Source organism: Octodon degus, unplaced genomic scaffold, assembly GCF_000260255.1.
Source record: "Octodon degus isolate 3935 unplaced genomic scaffold, OctDeg1.0 scaffold00142, whole genome shotgun sequence".
NCBI classification, from domain to species: Eukaryota; Metazoa; Chordata; class Mammalia; order Rodentia; family Octodontidae; genus Octodon; species Octodon degus.
Genome location: NW_004524718.1, coordinates 2,918,683 through 2,933,332, shown reverse-complemented (window position 1 = coordinate 2,933,332; position 14,650 = coordinate 2,918,683). Strand labels below are relative to the sequence as shown.

The 14,650-nt window shown below is 38.1% G+C and overlaps 1 protein-coding gene and 1 pseudogene across 1 annotated transcript in view; one reads left to right on the top strand and one right to left on the bottom strand.

Moving 5' to 3' along the window:
- Positions 1–14,650, bottom strand: part of LOC101585258 — a 137,335-nt pseudogene that overhangs the window by 120,130 nt on the left and 2,555 nt on the right.
- Ugt8 (UDP glycosyltransferase 8) overlaps positions 5,195–14,650 on the top strand; it is a 75,578-nt gene continuing 66,122 nt past the window's right edge. The window contains exon 1 of the mRNA XM_023701886.1: positions 5,195–5,279. The gene's annotated coding sequence lies outside the window, so the exon portion shown is untranslated. The remainder of the gene's footprint in view (positions 5,280–14,650) is intronic.

Genomic DNA, 14,650 nt, shown 5'->3' with positions numbered 1-14,650 from the left:
GCCCCCGGGCGGGAGGCGAGGCGCTGGCGCGCGGAGGCAGCGCGGGGACAGAGCCGCCCGAAGTGGCCGGAGCGGGGCCGCGACCCGTAAGCGCGAACTCATGGCTCTGTCGAGGTCCTGCCGCCGGGCGCGCTGGGCAGCGCTGCCTTGGCGAGGACGGCCGCCGCCGGAGCTGACTCGGTTCTCCGCGCCTTCGAGCATCCCGGGCGGGAGGTGCAGAACTCTGGGAGAGTCGGGCGGGTGCTCCGCGGTGCGGGCGTGCGGCGCGAGAGTACCAGGCGCTCTCCGGCCAGTCTGCGCCAGTGCGAACGGCGGAGGCAGAGCCTTTACTTCAGGACAAGGTTTAGCAACGACCGCTGCGTCTTTTAAACTGTCGCTGCCTAAGAAGGAGTTTTTCCAGGTTAATGACAAGAGTGTGTGGCAGTTTGTCTTGATGCCCAGTGTGCCTTTGTTTTGTTTTTGTTATTTTTACTAATTTTATTATGTTTCAAGCAAAAAAACAAAAACAAACCCAACCCTGTATCCTCTGAGAATTGGCTGGCCTCATCCCTCTTATTATCCCTGGAGGGAAGTACCTGTCACCAGAGGGATAGAAGTGCTTTTTAATTCATAGTAATCAGAGTAATAATGGTTTGCCCATAGGGATTTTTAAATTAATTGAAGTCATGCACTTCAGTATATGGTAAGGAAGGTGAGAACTTCATGTTAATTGAATTAAATGTAAGCCTTCAGACTTAATTTTCTCCTTGTGAAGTCTCTTGGTATTTGGAGATTTATCTCTGCTCCACAACTAATTGAAACTGCCCGTGTGACAAATGCTCTAGTATTGTTTGATTTACTTGCTACCAGCAAGGTTATGTTGACGTCTACTGTGGTGTGCTGTAGTGCTACAGGAGTGCTTAAAAACAGGTGAAACTGACAGCCTTGACATTTAATAAAAAGTCTTACTCTTTTTCAGAGTTTGGGCACACCTCAACAGACTTTTTTTTTTTTTTTTTTTTTTTTTTTTTTTTTTTTGCGGTACCAGGGATTGAACTCAAGACCTTGAGCATGCCAGTCAGACGCTTATGACATTGAGCTGCTTCCTAGGCCCTCAACAGACATTTTTGGGGGTAATATTTCTGTTAGAAATCTGAATGCATTTCTAAATCTAAAGTTTTCAGAGCTTCATGCGTGGTGTATTTGCTGGAATAAGTGCACAGAGTGCAGCAAATGTATTTGTAACGTTTATTTTGTGTACAGTTTATTTTTTGTGCTAACCAGTTTGATTGTTCACATTTCTTAATAATTTAAAGTAGTTCAGGATACCCATGAAAAATCAACTTCAATTAATATTTAAATATTGCTGAAAACCTCCTTAGTCCTCACACTTCTTATCTGTCAAATAATACTGTTTGTGCTGATGTTCATTGCTGTTTAGTTTGCACCAAATTTCAAAAGTATACCTGAAAATTGCCAAGGTACGTCTGGGGACTGAGAACTTTTGATTGTTTATGAATTATCTGGGCTAATGCTTGCAGAAGCACATTTTTCTAGATAGTTCACCTCTCACACCATTAATTACTATTACATTTTAGCAATTTAGCTATTAAATCAAAACAAAACAAAAAACATGAAACCTTAGTTTGTGCATGGAAGATGTTGCTTTTTTTTTTTTTTTTTTTTTTTTTTTTTTTTTTTTTTTTTTTTGTCATTGGGCTATGAGCACGGATTCCTGAAGAATTATTGAATGGTGCTATTCTTTGAGGTGTGTAGAGCTGTTTTTGTTCATATTAGGTGGTCTCAGCCTACTGGGTTGAAATGCTAGAATAAAAGACTGAAGTATCTTTTTGAATTTTTTCTGGGTCCTCTTTCTGTTATCAGCTATCACTTTCCTCTGCTGTTTGGCAGTGAACAGGCCTTGATGGTAAATTATCTGTTTTCTTCTTTTGCCTTTTCATGAAATGATGTGGTCTATTGCCTGAGTACAAAGCCTGTGTACTGTAGGACAGATACTCTCTATTCACCTGCTTCATTTCTGGGCTGGAGTGTGAGCTAAGTAGTTGGGTTCTGAGAAGGGTGACTTTCTTTTTTTATTATTATTTTTTATTTTGTCTCTTTGAGGTAGGGTTTCACTATGCAGTTTGATCTGGCCTTCAACTCACTGTGGTCCTCCTTGTCTCAACCTCCTGAGTGCTGGAATTATAGGCTTGCACCACATTCACCTAGCCCAGGAGGGTGACTTTTGTCTATGAGGTTTTAAAGTATTTCTTACAGAAAATTTTGCATGTGAGAAGAGTATCTTACTAATTTTAGGCAGTTGTCTTTCAAAAGTCTTTGCCTTTCTAAGAAATTGAGGTAGCCCTTTAAAAAACGTTTGCTTTTATGATGGCAGGACAAGACTGTATTTAGTGATATATCTATCCATATGTAGATACATGGATATGATATTTTACATATCTTGGTCATTGAAACTCATTAACCATATGTATATAGTGTTGTTAATATTTCCCTTCCTGGAAGCTAGGAAGAAGTATAATTTGGTAATTGTGCTGATCATTCTTAAGGCTAGGTCATATTTAAATACTATCTTACATACCTATTTATGGAAGACCTAGATAATCAAAACAGTTTAAGTGAAGTAGTTTTTAATTTAGTCTTATAAACAGCAGGAATCCTACTTGTTAATCTGAAGCATTTTACCAGCATTCTTTTCTCCAACAGATATTTATTGAAAACACACTGTGTGCCAAACTTTGTGCTCTGGAGATAAATTAACATCCTGGGAGGTTGAGGGGACTGGGGGGGGGCAGGGTAGGAAACAAGGTAAATAGAGGCTGATGCTGTAACTGTAAGCGTTGTTGAGCCTTTGGAATACTCTTAGCAGGGATTTGGAAGTGGCCAGTTATACATGGGAGCAAAAGACTGAGAAACTTTGTAGAAGTGACACAAAGGGTGAATCAGATGGAGCAGAGATTGTCATCCTGAGTCAAGTAGTTTCTGTTTAAGGTTGTTTTAAACAAAGGCTTATCTGCATGGCTGAGGCAGGAGGATTGTAATTCAGAGACCATCCTGAAAAATTAGCAAGACCCTGTCTCAAGAAAAGGGTGGGCGTGTAGCTAGGTGGTAGAACACCCTCGATTTGATCACTAGTGCTGCATAGAAAATCCATGTGGAGCTGTGTGTTCAGTGAGTAGTTGCATAGAAGTTTTGAGCGGAGGGGTCCTGGGTTGATAGGAACAGATGGATACTTGGGACAGCTGTGTTAGAAATTTCCAGTGACTGGGTGGTCTCTTAAAGAATGAAAGGTGATAGGTTTTCAGGGCAGCTACTAAGAATTAAGAGGGCAGTAGATACCTGGAGAGATCCTGAAATCTGAAAGTTGGATAAAAAAAATAGCAGCAAGGATGAGAAGAGATGGGCAAGAGAGATGAAAGGGAGAATTAGGATTTTTAGTAACTAAAGGAGAAGAGTTTTGAGAAATGACAGGTCAGATATTATAAAACAAGGAGTAACTTATAGTCCTGAATTAGGATATAGTTCCTTCCTCAAAATGGGCATCAGAACACATACTTCCTAGGGCTACTGAGAGCACTGAAGGAGACTGTCACATGTGATACTTGGAAGGTTATTGGTTTGTGTTCAAGTGCAGACTGCTTTTATGGAAGCAGGTCTTGGATTTGTGGTTCACAGACCCCTAGTGACGTTGCTGTCCAAAGTGCTAGCTGTCAGGATTCTGGGAGGGTGATTGAAAAGTGATTTTTACCATGAAAACTTGATCCTGTTTATAGCGCTGTGGGTTAGAAGCCAGTAGAATAGCATCAGTTGGACAGCTGATCAAGCTCCTTGAAGAGAGTGGGAGTAACGTGGAAAGCATGGGCCATGCTGGGTGGCCAGGAGAGCTTTCTTCTTTAGTCTGGAGATTGCAACACAACACCTGCACTGTTTGTAAAAGAAAACTGAATAGTGGACATTTAGGTAGCCTAATACAAGCATTGAACAGAATCTGAGAACAAAAAATTGGAAACATAAGATAAATAATACCAAAATTTAACACAGGGCTAGGTCAGTTGCACAGTGCCTGCCCTGCAAGCACAAGATCCTGAGTGCGATAACCAATACAAAAAAAGCCCAAAACAACACCTTAACAAAAATAATGATTCAGAAGACATCACTGTATTTTACAGGGTCTTAAAAGTCAGCATTGAAAAGCACCATAAAATTAAATCACATTTATGGGATTTAAAATTTCAACCTGAATAGGGCATGCACTTAACATTTTTAAATGTAGGGTTTTAATTATGTTAATTATTGTACTTTTCTCTGTGTTATAAATATTTGCCAGTAAAAAGGTATGATTTTAAAACATTTTAAATACATGCAAGGACTTTGCTACTTAGAGCAGTAGCAGAGAAGAATTTTATACAAAAAATCCTATTTGATTCATTTTTTTTTTTTTTTTTTTTTTTTGGCAGAACCTGGGATTGGACTCAGGCCCTTGTGCTTGCCTGGCAAGCACTTATTCTACTGAGCTATCTCCCTGGCCCCTGATTCATCTGTTTCACAAATTCAAATTTTCTGCTGTTAAACACACCACACACCCCCCAAGAAAAGAAAATTGGGCATACCTCTAACCATAGTTTGAATATAGTGTAGTCCAGTAGAATTTTATGAATGTTCTCACTTGAAGTCTTAATCTGATTCAGCCTCATTCTCATTATAATAGCCATAATCTAGAAGAGTAAGCATTACCAAGAAAAATTTAAAAAATTTTTCATCAGGAGTGCCTCAGTGCTATTGTCACTCAGCTTTGAAACTTATGCCAGCCACAGACTTGCTTAGGGAGAAAGCTCTTGTGCTTTGCATAGCTTTTGCATTTGCTGTGATATGCCCTAGTCTAGTTCTTACTAAGCTAGTGCTGAGAGCAGAGCTTGGAGGAAACCTGCCAAACAGGTTTGTCCATTTAGCAAAGGGGAAAAACAGTGGAAGTTAGGAATAAGGTCAAGGATGAAACTGTTTTAAGGAATATTAATGTTAATTACCCACTTGTTTTCTCCTGATTTTGTAAATATCTTGCAGATGTTTATGCCTATAAGGATTAATGGAGATAGAGTGGGGATAAGGGGAACTAAGAAAGGGGATAAGAACAAGAGAGGATGAAAAGAAAGGGGAAAAAATGGTAGTGGAAGTGAAGAAAAAAACCTTAAGCCAAGAGGAGAAAGAAGACAGCATTTTACTGTACTAGCCCAGCTTTTTGTAAGCCTGGTGCATTAAACCAGGAAGCTGTTCTTGACCTGGGGGTGAGTAATTGAAAGGAATTTGTGTTGTGGTATTCACTGCAAAACAGGGCTATTATTCAGGTGGGGGCAAGATATATTAGCAGTATTGTTGGGCAAATTTAGTTAGCTTCTCTGACACTAGCCTTATCTGAGAAACACTAATTTTTCCCCCTAAACAATAATGCTATATTTGTACAATACTTATTGTAGTTGGCAAATCTAGCATATGACTTCTATCATTTTATCCTTATTCTGCCCTTAGCTTTGCCTGTCTCTACCAATATTTTTTGGATTATGATTTGGGGGAACAGGGTTCTTGAGTCACTTCCCAAGGTCACGAGGACAATCCTGGAGGGACTTAGTGTTAGGATCTATGGATCTTGGTTCCTCTTGCTCATGGGAACATTCTTGAACTGCCCCACACCACCTGCCTAGTTTTCCCAGGCTTAAGACCTTGACCCCATTATCTTTCTTAGACCCTTGCCTCTGACCTCCACTTCCTGCTCACCTGCGGGACTGCTGCTTCTCTCTGAGCCATCTGTAATTGCCCTGTATCTGTTCTCTTTGTCTGTATGTTTGCTTCCTTATATGTGCATTTGTACATCTTTGGCTCATAGGCCTGCAGTCTTCTGTCTCTGTCATCACTGCTTTTGTGAGGTGAATCAAGCTCATGAAACATATTTTTATTTATAAATAGATAATCTGGAGTTCCGGCTCTGGTTTTTCACCTACTATGCTCAAAACCTAGAGTCCACACTCAGCTTCCAAGCTTATCCTGGGTTATCTCAGTCTTCCAGTGACAGATCGGTGTTTTTTTAAATTTTCTCTCTTCTTTGTGACCTGTATCTAGTTTGGTACTGATTCTGTCCCATTTTTTTCACCTTTAGCCCTTCTTCTTTGATATTGCCCATCCTCCTTTGCTGTCTTTGTGCTTGTGTGGGAACTTGAATGCATCTTTCTGACCCTCTTTTGGCCTTGGACCCCTCCTGTCAATCTCAGTCAGCTGTCCTATCCCTGCACCCACTGTCTTCTATCAGCCAACACCTTTTACTTTACTTTCAGGTTTTTTTTTTTTTTTTTTTGGCCTGACCTTCAAGACTGCATTCTGATCTGATCACCTCATTTATCTTCTACACCCTGCAGGTTTCCATGATCCTTTGGGCACTGGCTTCAGGATATTCTCCTCCTTGAAATATTCTGCTTTTTTCCCTCTGTGCCTTCAGATCCTCACCTTTCAAGGTTTTGGCCTCCGGTCTCACCTTAGTTGCTTTCCTGTTTCACCTTTACTTGCCTTAACTTTAGTATTTATTGATAATAGGTTAGTGCTTAATTCTGCTCACATCCTCCCTCCAGAGAGAGTTTATAGGAGGCCGAGTTTCCCTGTAATCCACCCTGCACAAATAGTACGTAGCAGAGATAAGATATTCAAACATCATGAGATAGTATCTATAGTTTCTCACAAGATGGGGAGGTAGGGAAGCCCCAGTTTCTATCCATGCACTGTTGCTTTTGCCCCCGCACGTCATTCGAACATAATCCCCTCTTTTGCTTTTAAATGTAGTGTTCTGTGTGGAGCAACATACATTGTACACAGACTGCTGCTTCATGTAGTCACAGTGGAAAAGTCTGATCTGCAGAACTGTTATGTTTTCATGGAACTCTTCATTACAAAATTAAAATTTGTAGTAAGATTTTCTTCTAAACTTACCTGAGACTTCTATAACAGTGCACTCACAGCTATTCTAGATAAGGCTAATAAAAGTAGCAGCAGCAGCAATAAAGTATAGTTTTTATTTTTTATTTACATCTGAATATAAGTTATATCTGATGTCGTGAAACAGTGGAGAAAAGAGTACTTACACAGATGAGAACAATGACATTGAAAACATTCTAACCTCCATCCCTTTGTACTAGTTTATTCAAAGTACCAGCCAAGGCACATGATTTTTTTTTTTTCCTCTGTGGTCAGTTCCTTCTTCGATAACTGCCAAAATTCTTCTAGTTTAAAATGCTTCGCTTTCCATCTCTTTCTGCACAGGGTAGTAGGAGGTGGAATAGGAATAAGAGAAGTACATGTTCAGAAATATCCTGGGCAGGGGAGAGGGAAAGAAAGACAAAGAATGGAAAGAAAAGACATGAAATAGGAAACTTATCAATAGGGAGTGATGCTTACTTGTGTTATTTGCCAATTTTAGATCATTCTTAAAGGCATCAAGAGGTGATTCTATTAAAGTCAGTCTTTCTCTGAGCATATGCTTTGGCATATATTGTCTTCAGATTTCTAAGCTATGCACAGTGCTCAGAATCCAGCTCCACTGACATTCTGTTCTCCTTTTCTCTTCTCTGCTGTGTGTCTACCTTTCTGGAGATGTTTTTGTGTTTTTGAGGAATTGTGAGGCCAGGTCCTACTGATTGGTTTTCAGTGGGCATGGAGGGAGGGAGATAGACAGGAGATAGACATTTTAGATGATAGGTGTCTGCCTTGTTCTCAGATCTGGTTTTTAAATATCATTCTGTGTAGTATTTGTGTAGTCCGTTTCTGGACCCTAAATGCTTTCTACTTTCTTACCATTTGCCAGTAAAAAAAATCTTCGTTTATTTTAGTGCTACTTAAAAGTAATCACATTCCTACTCTTATCCCATTCCCCTGTCCAGTGGAGATAGGGCAGAAATTTTGAACTTGATGTGTTGATTTCCTGGAGGTCAGTACAATGACTGTCTGTAACCTTTAGGAAATAATGCAGAAATCATTCAACAAGCTGCGTATTATGTGATAGAAGTCTCTGACTTAGAAACACAATGCACTGCGATTTTTTTTTAAAGTACAAATATTTACAGTTTTATAGTATAAAGGTTTTTTTTTGACATTCTTGTCTTTCATTTACTCTTTTACCTTTTTTTAACGAACTGTAAAGAGAGTATAGCAATAATTTATATGACATTAGAAGCAGTATGCATTTAGAAGACCAAAATGACAGGTATTTTAAGCATGGTTTTAGGATTACATGTTGCTGTCTGCAGTGTAGTTGCTTAGTTCACAGATATCAGCATATAGAGGTAGCCAGGGTGAGAATTCTACCCATTAACTGCTATTTTCAAAAACTTTATGGAAATTCTTAGGACCATTGCCTTAACCATCTTGTTTATATAAATGTATTGTTTTGCCCCTAAACATATGTCCAAACTTTTCTCCTTTTTCTCTCTTTGTAGTTTAATCCTTAAGTTCTCTCTTTCCATTTAACTGTGTTATACCTTTCAATTTTTATTTCATTTGAGTTCTTACACTAGGGAGACAGTAAGATATTTACACATGTGTGTCTGATTTATTTCACTGAGTATACCTTCAAGTTGCATCCAGTTACCTATGAAGGCTTTGAGTTTATTTTTCTTTATAGCTGAGTGATACTCCATTGTATCAAAATACAGTATCTTTTTCATCCTTCTTCAGGTGATGGGCCTTTTAGTTGTTTCCAAGATTTGGCTATTACAAATTGTACTGCCATAAACATAGGCACACATCTATCACTATGATATGATGTTTTCAGTTCTTTGGGAAACTTCCCAGAAGAGGGATAGCTGGACTGAATGAGATTTCTATAGTATAAAGTTTTAAGGTCATCACTAAGGCTTTTCCAAAACTGCTGCTTTGATTTATGTCTCCAGAATTCAAGAAAAACTTGATTATCTGACACATGGCAGTGAGAACCTAAGAGAGTCTTTGTAGAGTACAGATGAGAGATACTAGATGGGGACCCGGGAAACCTGAGTGCTAGTTTTCTCTCTGCCAGTGAGTAACGATGAACTGGTGATGTGATGCTAGGTAACCACTCCCTAGAGACTTTTTCCTTTCCCTGCATATAAGAAGGCTTGCACTCAGTAATATTTAGATTTGAAATTGCATCTGTGATCTGATAAATGAAAATACATGCTTTTATTTAACATTTTGCATGATTTTTCTAATAAACATATTAAAGGCTAATATTTACGTATATTCATATTATTTTTGTAGGACTGACAACACTAGGCAGTGATACATAACACTATTCTGCACTTGCTTCAGTAGGGTGAATATTTGGCATGTAGGAGACAAAGCTGTGCATCTTTACTGGGAGTAATGGGGCATTCATGGGGAATTGCATTATGTCTTTCTGCAGAATCTACCAAAATACTTTTTTTCCAGGGTTTAATATCACTTTGCTGGTTTAAAATCTAACAGTGTATAGCATGCTTCGCATGGTGATTGTACTGGAATTTTATGAAACAACAATGGAAGGTTTGTTATTTGTTCACCTGTGAGGACTTTTAAGGAATTGAATAGGGCATTATCTAGAAGTTTTTATTGTTGTTAATAATTAGCCAGACATTTTTTGGCCCAAAAACACTTCTGTGTTATTTCTTAGAAATTTATTTTGTGACTTAGCAATTAAAAATTCATCTAGTGCTATGAAAGAAAGGCTATTTTTAGTTGATGAAACAGTTCCACCTTTTTGTGATCATTCTGTATTTCTGTAAAGAATTTTGTATATTGATTATTGAATAGAAGTTTCCCCAAGTATGGAAGTGTTTCATTGGAGAAGATGAAAATTTTATCTGAATCCCTGCAAATTCACTACTATATCTCATTAAAATCTCAATGAAAGTTGTAAAAAAGTTAGAACAAAGCATTTTAACAGGCACGCACAGGGTCCTGAGTTCAATCCCTGGTGCCGCAAAAAACAAACACAACATTTTAAGACATAGAGCATCAGTTTTTTAAAGAAAGCATACCCCTGTCAGAATGTAAGCTTCATTTTCAGTTTCATGACGATGAAACTTTTCTGACCTACTGAAAGATGAGATCAGATTGTAAACAAAGGATTTCCGTGTTGTTGGCTCAATGTTAATCATGTAAGGCAGACACTTGGAGATGGAGAGAACGGGTACCCAGCTTGTTTTAAGAACTACAGAAAAAGAAACCCACACCATACTCTGCATTTTAAAACTGGAAATGTGATAAAGGGTTAAAGTGTTTTAATACACAATTTTCTTTATTAAAAAGAAAATTATATTCTTTTAAATGGTGAGCTTTTATCCTAATCAGTGATTCTCAGAACATGGTACTTAGTCCACAGCATCCACATTGCTTATTAGGAAAGTAGATTCTTGGGCTCCTCCTGGATCTGCAGAACCAGAAATTTTGAGGTGCACCCATCAGTCTGGCTTAGCAAGCCCTCCACTTGTGTTTGATGCATGTTACTTCTGAGACCCACTCAGCTGTGAATCCAACTATGCCATCAGTTCCTTTGCACGTGGGATGAACAATTTCTGATCATAAACATATAGTCATATGTTTAAGGTTGGCTCACCTACTCCATTAAAAATTCTATATTAGGCCTATTAAGTCCTTTCATTATTTTGAGCAAATTGTTCTTTGTGTATGTGTGATTAAAAATAATTTGTTTTCCAATAGGTTTTGGGTATTATTGACTATAACCATTTTGTGATCAAGCTTCATGACTGTTTTACCTTTGGCTTTATTAAATTTTTTCTTATTAGAGGACATTCACTCTATATAGTAGAAACATCCCATGTCACCAGAGAGCATGTTTCAGGAATAAATAATTCAGGGTTCCCACTCCAGACCTACTAAAGTTAGCTTTCTTATTTTCTCATTGTTGGGTTAAAATATCAGGTACCCACGATTTAAAGAAGGAGAGATTTATTCTGGCCACAGTTTCAGGCATATATATATATATATATATAGATCCTGTTTTCAGGCATATATATATATATATAGTACAGGATCTACAGGATCTCACTAAATAGATCTGACTCGTAGTGATCCACCTGTGTTCAGCCTCCCAAGCACTGGGTTTGCATGTGTGTACCACCATACCCAGTCTCAATCATCTTCTCAGTGCACCCCAGGGGTGGGGCTAGCAGGGCCCAATTTATATTTTAACAGTGTGCCTATGCAATTTGTGTTCATAATAAAGACTTCTTATCATATGAAGTTTAGAGCCAAAATGATGTTCTCTTAGTACCCCTTTAATTTGTGAATATAATCATGTTAATCTTGTGACACATTTTTATTTTGCTGCACTAGGAGTTAAACTCAGGAAGTGCTGAGCTATAACTCTAATCTATTGTAAAACATTTCTCTCATCAGGGCCAGACTGGGCTCAAACATTCAATCCTGCCTCACCTTCCTGAGTCCCTGATATTACTGGTTTGTACCATCACACTTGGCTTAAATGACTGCTGAAATCCAGTTTTCAGAGTTTTAGATCTTCAGGACCATTGATTCTGATACCCTTACTTGGCAGGTGAAGAACTTTAGGCCTCAAGAAACAGTGATGAGCTTAATTAGAAAAGATATTGATTATGGGGTCTGAGATGAATGCTACTTTCATTTTTATTTTTCCTTTCAGGATGGGTTATATTAAATGCCATATTTTCATAATTTAAACTAATTGAATGTGAACTAACTGAAAGGACTGTTCTTATTTTACCAAATATGACATCCAAACCCCAAAATTTGAATATTTATTGACAAGTATTTTAATTATGCTTCTAAATTGACCCTGATAATAGTATTTTACTAATACGCTAGTAGTTCATACTGGTTTGTAAAATACCAAAGCTTTAGTCATGTGCCCTTGAGAGACTATAGTTACTTTGTAATAGACAATATTAAAAACTGTTTGGGAATTGCTTATTAGTTGCTTCTGTTTTTCTTTGGTATTCAGGGCTGTATGTTATGCTTTTCTGAATCTCCAGAACATTTGTGCTTTAACTTTGACTGTGGTAGTTTAAACCCACATCTCCCTCATTGTATTTCTCTTAATGCAATTATGTTTTAAGTACTAGATCTTTATCAGTCTGTCTGGTGGAGAATTGCACAAAAATATCCAGCTTTTTTTTTTGTGAAGCCAAGGATTGAACTCAGGCCCTTGTGCTTGCCAGGGAAATGCTTATTCCACTGAGCCATCTCCCTGGGCCCTCCAGCTTTTTAAAAATACAGGCTGGATTTCTTTCCCAAGCAACAGCTTATCTGCTGAGGAGACCTTGGGATTTGCATTTATAGTAAGCACATAATGTCAGTCTTCTGGACCTTCAAATTTGAGGGTCTCTTCATTAGATAATTGAATTTCTGTTTTAAATAGTTAAATTTAATCACCTTCACTAAGCATTAAATGGCTACAAAGTGCTGAGTGTGGTGTCTCTTGATAGCTATATTCTATTTTCCTTTCCACCTGATGATGTGGAAAAACTCCCCAGGTGGCACTAGCCAGCTCTCAGTGATAAGGAATGGGGTTGAGTTTCCCATTACAGCTTTACCACCTGTATGGTAGATGGCTGAAGGGAGATAAGTGCAGAAACAGTAATCGTAGTGTTGAAATGGTAAGTGCAGCTAGCTTCGGATACTACAAAGGCAACAATAATAGCAGCATATTGTCTAACCTCTTCTTCAAGAGTAGGATTTGGGAGCCCCTTGGTATTTCCCAGGTTCAGAATAGTATAATGCTCTGAATGGTTCATCAGTGGTCCGTTTCCTTCAGTATTTTCTTTTTTTTTACATCTGGAATCAAACTCAGGATCTTGGGCTTGCCAGGCAGGCCCTGTGCTGCTGAGCTATATCGCTAGTCCTCCTTCAATATTTTCTCTGTGTAAAGCAACATCTGCCCATGTTCTAAGGAATGTTTTATATTAACTTAATTTTCTATACTAGGACAAGTTAGTAAAAGGAATGTAAATAGTAGGAATAGAATATTTTCCATCAAGCAATTTTAAATCGATAAAAAAAAATCAGGCAATGTATTTAAAAAGTAAAAGTGAAGTATGTTAGAAATTTTGATCAAAAAATTTCTGACAGTGAGACTTGGATCAGTTTATTGTGTTAAATTTATGAAATAGAACTAAATGTCTTCTTTTATGCTCAGCATTCTTTAGTTTTATTTCAGCAGATAAACCATGTCCATGAAATTTATTTTTTTCTGAATAAATAAAAATAATTTTCATGAGTGGTGGATTTGGAAAATCTGAAGTTCATTTATTAACTGCTGACAGTCACCCTGTTTTCACAGTTATCCCTTAGGTTGCAGCCTGACTAAGGGTGCCAGACTTTTTAGTTTCATTTGGTTTTTTTATGGTGGGAATTAACCCACAGAAAATGGCCTTAATTTTCTAAATTATTTCTGCTCCTCACTTCAAGCCAAGAGTTCTATTCTGTAATGGGAGTTTAGCGGACTCTGTATTTTTACTTTACTTGGAAATAGCCAGTCATGATTAACTCAACTTGTCACATTGGAAGTACTCCTCTGGCCTTTGGGTGGTCTCTCAGTGTAAATGTATGTCACAAAGGAAAGGTACAAGTTTGCCCAAGACTTTCCCTCACTGTTGTACCACTATGGGAACTTCCTGAGATCTCAGCAAACCAGGCTGGTCATCCTGCAGTTGTCAGAGATGAAAAGTGAAACTCATAAGGGCATAAATTAGAAGCACTGCTGTTTCTGTCTCCTTATATACTAGAACTAATGTATGTGACTGAAGCCTGCCTCTAGAGAGGTGGAGAAATATTGTCTTTGATCTTTTTAGCTGGGAGCCAGGCTGAAGTAGAAGACTCCTTTCCTGAATGAGAGGAACGTGGTTGGCACAGCTGTAGTCTCTCTGCCTCTGTGATAGACAGCAAGTCCCAGTTCCTAGTTTCCTTTCAGTTTGTTACTGTCCTTGACTGTAATGGGTGGTTTGCATAGTCATTGATAGCCATGCTCCTGTGAATGTGCGATTTGGCTAAAGAGACAAAGCCCCTCTGACTCCATAGATAGCTACACAGTGAGCTATACTTAACTCGCTGCTATCTTCTTCCACCTGCACTACTTTTTCTTCTTAGAAACCTGTTTTCCTGTCCAGATGTACAACTTAAGGGCAGTGCCTCAGGGCATACATTCCTGACTTAGAATTTTGTTTTAGAGTAAGGCAAGTGATGTAGTTAGAGAGTTCAGTTATTTAAGACTAAGAAAGGAAATGGGTCTCTTAGTGGAGATATATGTGATTAACTGATAACCTGATTCAAAAATCACAATTTCAATCATTTACTCAAATGAGACATTTTGTTATTTGTTGAGCACTTTACTTGGTAAGGCAATGAGAAAAAAAGTTACCAGATTTTACTAACATTTTTATGCTATGGGGCTGAGCATGTACTAGGGAAGACAGAAAAACAGATTTTTTTAAAAAATAAAACTTATATTTATTTAAAAGCACTAATAATGATACCTACTTGGTATTTATTTTCCTGGATTTATATTTGTTTATTTTAAGGTTTACAAATAGAGTTTGTTGAAGAGAGATGGTGTTTCTTAATGGCTTGGTATGGTACCAAGGCTGACTGCTGGTGGTGATTCCTTTTT